Genomic DNA, 10,624 nt, shown 5'->3' with positions numbered 1-10,624 from the left:
TACAATTTTCTTAAGGATTTCTAATTAAAGGTAGTAAATTGAAAATCAAAATTCAAACTACAAAATAATCTGTTATTTATTTATTATCAACAAATATCCAATCAAATTCGTTAATCTTGTACGGATGAAAAATGTTTCCTCTTCAACATTATACAGTAAAATTGTCATTATAACTATCTTCAAGTCATAAACATAGTCATTAACTAAGTTTTACCTTTGTTCACCTTTTACAGGTAAAAGTATTTCCGTAGTATACGATCCCTGTCAATACGTATGTCACTTTAATCAAGATGGAGTCGAACCCGGATTCATGGAGATAGAAACATTCCCGATTCTGGAACCTAATTATGCGCTGCAGAACAAAGACATTGCAGAGTTTAAAAATCATTTAAAAATAACATCTCTAACTGACGTCGGTTAAAATAAGGAAACACAGAAGAAGGCTGACAGGTAAGTCTACATGACATGGTTTAATTAATTAATAGATAGTAATACATGTATAATTAACTCAGTATGTTCATTTTTTTGAAATGTTAATGAAATTATTTATAACAAGGGAAAAGGCTATACATATACATGTAGACTCAACATATTTGTAAACGGTTCAGAATCTTATAGTTTTATGAAATTAGTTCGGTCTTGCTACCCTAGTTACATGTAATTCAAGCGATTGTTTACCTTTCACATTCTCTTCTAAGATGTTCATATCACTAAAATAAGCATTGATTATTTCAATTTTCGCTCATGTAGGTTAAAAATCTTTTGCTAAAATGGGTTTTACTAATGCGCTAAAACGTCCGATTTGTTTCGCTAAAATGTCCGTTCAATGCGTTAAAATGTCCTCCGCCAGTTCATATAATTTATTCTTCGTTATTTTGTTGTTATAATACCTTATGTGGTGGGAACTACATGAAATACACTTATTAGATTGTAATTGGAAAATAAATTATTTTCGTATCTTGTTTTCGCTTTTATATCATATATTTAATTGAACTTTATGTAATTAGGTTAGCGCATATTTTTTTAACACTTTCAGCTTCCGTATTAAAGCTTTCAAGGTTTTTTTTAAACCAAAATTTCACCGTGATTGTAATAATGTTTCGTTCGTCATGAACGTACTATAGTACATGTAACACCATGTTGATATGATACCTCTAAATTTAAGGTTAATTTATCCCTCTCATAACGCACATACAATTTTATTAAGTACTAAAATATCAAAATACATTTAAACGCCGGAAAAATAAAACTTCTGTATGTTTCATAAATCATTCTCAAAATATACAAAGGCTATTGAAGGTCACTAATCTGTTTTTAAAATAACGGTAAATAAATAGAAACAATGACCATGTACTGGACATTGGCCTTGGGTGACAATGATAATGTCATATAACATAGTAATTATGTAGTCATTATAATACTTTATTGTAACAAATTGTACTTGTCATTCACAAAACATCGCTATTAATAAATCATTTATTAAGAAAAAGGTGAGAAAAACTTCACTTTGAACATTTTTTCAACCTTAATATCCCGTTAATTATTTGTAAAACTGACGGATCTACGATGTATTTGGGAAAGAAAGTACAGAAACTAATAAATGCATTGTTGCAAAACTATTAGAAAACTGTTTTCTGATTCTTCTCAATTTTCACAAAAACTTGGAAAGAGTTCGATTTGGAAAATATGAAATGTTGCCAAAATATTAACATATATGTGTTTAATCAAATATCAAATGTCAAAGGCAGAGGCGGATTTAGGGGGCGGGGGGCCCGGCCCCCCCCCCCCCTTTCGGAAAAAAATTTGGTTGCTTATATATGGAATCACTGAATCGTGACTGGAGCGGGCCCCCTCTTATGGCAGTCAGTGGGCCCCCACTTATGAAAATTCCTGGATCCGCCACTGAAAGGTGCAAAGCACACCAATCTTCTATTACATTTGTTTGGACGGTCACTATCATTTGTGGGAGTTTTCCAATGCAAGGTTTATGATTTGACTCTTTTTATGATAAATGAAGACATAAATCATATATATTAATTTTTAAAAGAAAATTTATTGTTTGATATGGACGATTGGTTGAAGTATACTTGAAGGTGTATAGTTCATGCATTAGTATATAGTCTTTCAAGGTAAATGTAAGCTTTTTATTCTTACAACTGATTAATCTACTGCTTTTGGTCTGTATCCAGAACCGTCGTTTACACATTAGATATAAAAATCACAACTTTAATAAACCATTGATTTTTTTGTATATTACCAAAAGACGGGTATCAGTTCCGTTTTATCATCTCATAACTGTATTTATTTATTTCATTTTAAAGATCTAGCTATTTCTCACTCGAATGAACTTTAAGATTTAAAGTGTATGACATATTAAATCTAAACCATTATAAATGCTTGGTTATGATTTGGACTATTTTCATTGGACGCTAACAAAGTTATAAGAGTAAAATAAATATATTTATTCGAAAATTTAACCACAAGCATGTCTCTAATCGAAAACGATCTCTTTCAATGTTAACAATTAAGGGTGTATATAGGGTATTACCGTACACCCTAAAACGATCTCTATAAATGTTAACAGTTAGGGGTATATAGGGTATGACCGTACACCCTAAAACGAACTCTTTCAATGTTAACAAATAAGGGTATATAGGGTATGACCGTACACCCTAACACGATCTCTTTAAATGTTAACAATTAAGGGTATATAGGGTATGACCGTACACCCTAAAACGAACTCTTTCAATGTTAACAATTAAGGGTATATAGGGTATGACCGTACACCCTAACACGATCTCTTTAAATGTTAACAATTAAAGGTATATAGGGTATGACCGTACACCCTGAAACGATCTCTTTCAATGTTAACAATTAAGGGTATATAGGGTATGACCGTACACCTTAAAAGATATCTTTTAATGTTAACAATTAAGGGTATATAGGGTATGACCGTACACCCCAAAACGATCTCTTGATCTCTTTAAATGTTAACAATTAAGGGGGTATAGGGTATTACCGTACACCCTAAAACGGAAAAGATAGATCATCATTCTATATTTCTGAGTTTTTTTGTGTATGTCAAAAACAATCAAAGAATATTTAACAACAATAGTAATATGTATATTAATTAATAAAAACAGAAAAGGATGGGCTTTACAATGTTTTAGACGAGATGATGTGCAACTCTGAACAGGAACAGGGCTTGCCTTAAATATCTTTTTTTTTGTACATGCCTCAATGCATGGTAAGTTGTTATTCCGTTTCATATTTGTCTGTTGGAAAATCGCTAATTCGTGTCGATTTTAAGGGCTCTTTTATACATGTTAAATTGTAGACAGACACATTTTATTGTAGTCTCACTTGTATTTACAACTTATAACACATTTAAACTTGAACTTGAACATATACTAGATAAAATACAGATAAATTAGTAAAAAAAGGAATCACTAAATGGAAAGAGGTTAGAGAGACGTATAACAAATCATGATTTCTCTCATTTGTAATTTGGTGGCATACAGGTTTTATGTCATACGTATGAATAAAAGAAGTGGGGTTAAATGTCAATGAGACAGCAACGAAACAAAACAAATAAAAATACTAGTACCCAGAAACATTAGGTTTGTCTTAATATAATTATATTTATGTGCAATTTATTATGGAATGAAGGGTTCTAACAATATACGTAACATGAATAATATAGTTGTTAAATTAAACATGCATGTAGTAATACATTTATGTAGTCAACTTTGCATTAAGTAAATTCTAATGTCACTAAAAAAGAAAATAAATGAACGATTTATGATTGAACGTGCCTACATATACATATAGTTAGCATCTTCTGCTATATTTTTGTAATTTCTCCTGTATTCACTGTCGCATCTAACTTCAAAGTTAGTAAGTATGTAAGTTCATTTTATTACGAGTTGGGCATGATACGTACAAATTAACACAGTAAACATTAGCTCTGTTGAACCCTTAAACGACTTAAGTAGATTAATATTTTTGACATCAAAGATTAATTTACTAGATTTTAAGATTGATTTTTTAGTATTCACTTGCTAAATTGTTGTACTCAACTGCGTCGTAACATATTTCAGTTATGATCTACTTTATGTACTCAAATTCAACAATAATTGAAAATTGACAGTTTAGTGTGACGTATATTTTCACTGTATATATACATAGTACACGTCTCAGGATGCGGGATTTATCGCTGTGTTGAAGACCAATTGTTGACTGTTCTCTGCTCTTTGGTCGGGTTGTTGTCTCTTTTACACAGTCCCGATTTCCATTCCTAAGATTATTGATTGAAAATTTTGGATGAACAATATAAAAGTATATACCATCAATCATATAAGTACATCTGTACACTTAGTATATATATCCTTAAAAAATAACCAGTCTATGTCAGAATTTCCATCATAAAAACCGTCTGCATACTCAGATTTGATTTTTTTGCGTCACCTCTGAAAGAACGAAGCATGTCATTTCGACTCAGGTGGATCGTGGTCTCATTGGCAATCATACCTTCTTATTTTACCTCATTGAAACTACGTACGTTTGACCACAAATGTTTTGAAAATGTGGTGGTGTGATCTTTGACATGAATTTAGTCACAATTGGGAGTTCTTTGGAAACAGGTTCAATGTTTGGTACCATTAAATAGTTATCAAAAGTACCAGGATTATAATTTAATACGCCAGACGCGCGTTTCGTCTACATAAGACTCATCAGTGACGCTCAGATCGAAATAGTTAAAAAGCCAAATAAATACAACGTTTAAACCCGCTTCAATTGTTTGCACCTGTCCTAAGTTAGGAATCTGCGTTCTGTAGTTGTCGTTTGTTGATGTGGTCCATAAGTGTTTCTCGCTTCTCGTTTTGTATATAGATTAGATCGTTTGTTTTCCCGTTTGGTTTTTACTTGTATTTTTTGGGGCCTTTTATAGCATGCTGTTCGGTGTGAGCCATGCCTCCGTGTTGAAGACCGTACTTTTACCTATAATGGTTTACTTTTATAAATTGTGACTTGGATGGAGAGTTGTCTCATTTGCACTCATACAAGTTGTCAACATCTTCTTTTATCTATCCGAGTTGAATTTGGAGTGGGGAGGGACAAAAGAACCCGACTCTGTTACAAGTGCAAAAAGACTAAAACAAACTTGTTTTAAGTTTTTAATAACTCTAAAGATCGATAGTATAACGAATGATTTTATTAACATGTTCATGTAGTTCAATTGTAAAAGATATTTTATTTCCAATTAATTAAAATTATGAATTACCATATACACTAAAAATAATAGAGATTTTGATCAGGGATCTTCTTGTTTTTTTGGTTATATATATGCCAAGTGAATCACGTTCACCATAAGTCATGACACCATTTGACCCCTTTGATCTATCTAACAAGTTCATTTACAACCTTTATATGATTTTTATAACAAATTACTTATATGAAAGACAGCTGATTATATTGTTTTCAAGGGGCTATGTGAGGGTAAGCATGGAAAGGTCATGGTCACGATGGTTGCTGTGTTTATATCTTTTACCCAGGCATTTACTATTTTTTCTGAAAACAAAGCAGAGGTTTAAGTTTATTTGATACTTGAGTTTTGCCAATCAGTGAAGTGTTATGTGCGTAACCAAAACGAAAAGGAATTGAGTTTTGTTTTTAAAATTTGTTTTTAACTATATATCTTGTTGTTTTTCCAGTTTCGTTCGTCTTTAAATTTATTAAAATCTTCCAGTAACACATTTAAACATATGTGGCGAATTCTACACACATTTTTGACATTTCGAACGCATTCTATACACATTTTCCATAGCTGAATTGACAGACGTGTTAACCACTTATTGTAAATTAATTGCTGAAAGTAATTAATTCTTCTGATAGATTGGTCGATCCAAAAAAAAAAGAGGCGGTTAACCAGTCATTTCTCTTTATCGCGCTTGGAATAAAAGAAGAGTTAACGAATTAATAAAATTACAATTGAAAATAAACGTTATGTTTTTAATTCAATGGAATATTAGAAATAAAATAAAGTCATAATTAAAACACAGATTAAAAGAATGCAATCCTCTTAACAAATTATGCATGAATGCTGACAGAAAGTAATCTGGCCTTTTTGAAAACTGATTTTTTTATTAAAGTTTTATTTCAAGCTATCCTATCCAATCCTCGTTCATACGTACCTTTAATTCGAATGCGAATCGAATTCGCTAATCGCGTTCACACACTCTTCTTTTTTAATTCGAATTGATTCGCATGAGAAATACGTTTTTGTTAATGCCCGCGTCACACTGTCCCGATTTTTTTATACGATGGACACCCGAATGCGAAAATTGTAAAATCGTACGGAGTTGGTCCCGATCTCGTTAAAATATCAAAAAGTGACCGCAGCAAGTACGATGAACAACGAAGTCTATACGATGGTGCCGAAATTATATACGATAGCAAAAGATGGACAGACAAAGGTTAACCGAAGACGGGTATTTAAGCTTCATATCTCAGCCGAAGCCTACACAATGGATCACGAAGGCTACACGGTGGATTACGAAGGCTACACGATGGATTACGATGATGGCGCGATGGCCATACGATGTCTAAAAGACGTTGTGTACAGCTTACGATGCATTTAAATTATATGCAGAAGGCATCACGTGTTTTTGTTTAATTCTTATAAAACTTAGTTTATTATCCCCTCGCCTACTACATGTAAGTTGCGTGTAGATAAAATTGTTATGGACACTCTAGAACCAAAATGCTCAAAACTTGGTATGGTGTTACTCGTTAAGATTATCTTAAGCACTATTAACTTTAAAGTTCAAAGGTCAAGGTCTCAGTGGCAGTTGTAATACAAGGCAATATCACCCTTGTGGACACTCTAAAACCAATATGCTTCAAAAGATTTTAACCACATTTGGTATATTGTTTCTCCTTGTAATGATCTGACATTTTTAACGTTCAAGGCCAAAGGTCAATGTCATGCAGATGGACTTGTTTTTTCTCCTTGAAATAGCATAATACACAGGAAATTGGTTGCCCATTTTTTAACTGCTGGTTCTTAAGACAATATTAAAGGTATTTCCAGTTACTGAATGTTTTGGTTGATTTCTAAAAAAATAGTATATGTATCAAATATGCATATTCAATTTCCCATTTTCTGCATGTGTCATATACAAATATAGTGTCCATATTAGTCCCCAATATGTTACATAAGAGGGGATGCCATGCTCGGCATTGCCTTGTTTGAACTAATTTAAAAATGTGTGCACTAGTCTGAATAATCACCCATAATTATGCCCATGTTTACTGATCTATCTTATCTTAAAGGTAAGGTAGTTGATCCCTTTTACTCAAAAAGAGCTCTTTCCAGGAGAATATCATAATAATAAAGACAAAAGGAAGGATGTATGGAAAGCAACAAATGCGGCAAAATATGACATATAGAAAACAAAATGGTTATGGAGTAAACATTCGTGTGACAACAACTCAGACGATACATAAAAAATCAGAATAATGAAGAAAAAAATGGTTTCCCTATATACGTTTACCTGCAGTGTTGGTGTACGAGGCGCGTTTATGATTTTCATTATGTTACTTGATATGAAAAATTGACAAAAAATAATATTTTACTTTGAAAAGTAAATCCTGAGCCTGTAATAGCTGCTTTTCTTGTTCCATTTGAATTAATAGAAACAACGCTGTCGCCTTTCTTGTTCTCATAGAATTATATGATATGAGCTCCATGTTTTGTGAACGTCTTTCTTTACTGTCGTATTAGACTGACCAGTGCATATCGCGCATGGCACTTTAAATGTATTTTAGCGCGAAAATTAACTTACATTTAGCTGGATTTATTGCCGTCGTAGTTCCATCTTGTCGCCTTCGTACTTTTATGCAATACGATGTTCAAAGATTCATTCCCGGTGACATTACGATGGTGAGGATGGTGATACGAACTCAATACGAACCCTCAACATCGGACGCACCTTCGGGGATTTTTTAACATGTTAAAAAATTTAGAACCCTTCCCGAAGTTGTCCCCGAAGGCTAGAAAAAGTTGCCGATGGTTCTACGACGATTAAAAATGGCACTACGAATAGCCCGATCTGGATACGATCAGTCCCGATTTTGAAAATTTCCATAATCGTGTATCCATCGGCGTAAAAATCGGGACAGTGTGACGCGGGCATAATCCGCATTAAAGTTAACGTTGTTATGACAGTAAAGCGAATTTGGCGCGCATTCTAATTCGAATTAGTTAATGCGAATCGAATTCGAATTACGTGTGAACTCAGCATAAATGTATCCTTTTAATAATATATTTGTCTTAGATTAAAGCGACATTATGAAAGATCTTGACAGTTTTAATTGGGAAAAAAACGTATAGTGTTTTGGTTTCAACGATTTTCACAAACAAATTTTTAATCATTCCTAATAGACCATCAGTTTGGTTCAATTATGTCCAAATAGTCCATTTAAACTTCACTGATATAATATTATTGTCTTAATTGCAAGATATTTTCTCAGCCTTATTTTAGTCAGTATAAATGCGATCATAAAGGTAACCTTTGTGATGCGGAGCAGGATTTGTTTAATCTTCCAGAGCACATGAGATTACTCCCAGTACTTAATAGTGGGGATAGTGTTGCCAAGTCTTTAGTTTTCTATGTTGTGTTTTGTGTACAGTAACATTGGGCTCTTTCTTTTAGCCATGGCGTTGTCATTTTTTTTCAGTTTGTATCTTATATTTTTCTGATATTTTGTCATCACGCGGAAAACCACATTCAAACTGAATGAGCTGACACATAGTGATATAACCCATTTGGTACTTTAGTGCAAATATAAAATATGAGTAACTAAAAATCTTAATTAAATAAATTATAAATATCTGCAAATAATATGCAATGGGTTTACCGATGGAATTTTAAATATCTAACACTGCATCGTATTAACCTATAATTATAAAATTAATGATAATTAAAATGTTCAATTATTCGAAACACAGATTTTCTATAAGTTTCAGAACCGTTTGTCATATTTGTAATGCCAGAATTAATTAAAATCAGACGTCTGTTGATTTTTTGGATAGGTAATCGATCTTATCGATCTAGTAGTTCGGGTTATGAAGTATAAATAATTCAAAATACATGTTTACTCTGTACAAGAAGCACTCTTTAAAGAACGCTTTGAACTCATCAGAGTACTGTCATTTTCTGACATATTAGACATATATATATAATCTCTAAACAAAACTTGCTTATGCAAGTCAAACATTTGAGACCTATATCAGTGCTTGTTCAATATTTATTCACATTTTTCACATTTTTTGTCGTATGCGTTGAATTGTTTCCGGTGCCATTTGCCATCAGCTCCCTCGTTCGCGCGATATTGCATGCTTCATGATTTATAAACATATCATTAGTATGTGTTCAATCGAGTTCATGAGTGATCACGACTAGCTCAATTTAGAACTCACCTGACGTTATATTGAAATTTTTCAGAACACTTTATCCGGATCTTCCATAGATACTTTAACTACAAATGTGTCCTTATCGCTGGGTCTTCCAATTGATCCGCGAAACCCTTTATAAATTATTAGCATCAAAGCCGCGCTTCAAAGTTATTGTGGAACTAAATATTCTAGACATGAATCAGATCTGGATACTAAAAAAATCCAAGGATCTTTTAGAGTTCATACAATCTCAGACTCTTTCATCTTGCAATAGTAATATACATGTAGTAATAACACATTTGCCTTGTCCACACTGTACACAAATATTCCCCATTCTAAACTAAAAAAAAAAAAAAACGAAAAGAGATGTTCCTGCTTTATTTCATAAAAATAATATACCTAGGTAGATAATATGTGTAGTATCTTTGTAGAAAATAACTCCGATTCAAACAAAAAATTCTCTGAAACTACGGATGATTTCTTGATCAGCAACATATTTGGTACGAATGGAGGTCGTGTTTTTCAACTACCAATCGGCATTTTCATGGGAACCAACAAAACCTCTCTTCTTGTCCATTTTTACTTTATTCAGATGAGACTGAATTTTATCAGGAAAAAGGAAAAGAAGTTAGCAGTATCCTTTAAAACTTTACTTTCCGCTATATAGAGGATGTTCCTTCACTAAATAATTCAACATTTGGTGACTATCACTATGTTGAAATCATCTAATCTATTGAACGTAAGATTAAGGATTCATAAGATACAGTTAAGTCAAGATTTGATAAATTGACAACGAGAGTCGGTTGAACACAAACCTTTACGACAAAAACGATGATTTCAGCTTGCAAATTATGAACTTTCCATTTCTATGTGGCAAAATTCCAACAGTGCCTGCTTACGGAGTATATTCTATACGATATTTCAGAGCTTACATTTGATAGATATACGGATGTTGCTTACAAAGAAGCTATTAAACCAAGAGTTCCAAGGAATGTAGTTTGAATCATCTCATTGGTTGACTTTTATGGAATATTTTTTTTACAGAAGACGACGTATATGTTCCAATTACCGTATCCACCATCACGTCCTCTTCCCCTCAAATGTAACATACCGAGTTAATCTCCCCACCAGGTTGTACTAAAACGATATGTATACCCTTCTGGA

At 32.7% G+C, this 10,624-nt stretch overlaps 1 protein-coding gene across 2 annotated transcripts in view; it reads left to right on the top strand.

Annotated features, from left to right (window-relative positions):
- The first annotated feature begins 227 nt into the window (after positions 1 to 227).
- Positions 228 to 10,624, top strand: part of LOC134707467 (dual oxidase-like) — a 65,711-nt gene continuing 55,314 nt past the window's right edge. Inside the window, exon 1 of one of the 2 annotated variants that reach the window (XM_063567223.1) lies at positions 228 to 450. The gene's annotated coding sequence lies outside the window, so the exon portion shown is untranslated. The remainder of the gene's footprint in view (positions 451 to 10,624) is intronic. The other variant, XM_063567224.1, reaches the window with a different exon arrangement.

This window comes from Mytilus trossulus, chromosome 2, assembly GCF_036588685.1.
Source record: "Mytilus trossulus isolate FHL-02 chromosome 2, PNRI_Mtr1.1.1.hap1, whole genome shotgun sequence".
NCBI lineage: Eukaryota > Metazoa > Mollusca > Bivalvia > Mytilida > Mytilidae > Mytilus > Mytilus trossulus.
The sequence above is the reverse complement of the archived record's forward strand: the minus strand, read 5'-3'. Positions and strand labels throughout refer to the sequence as shown.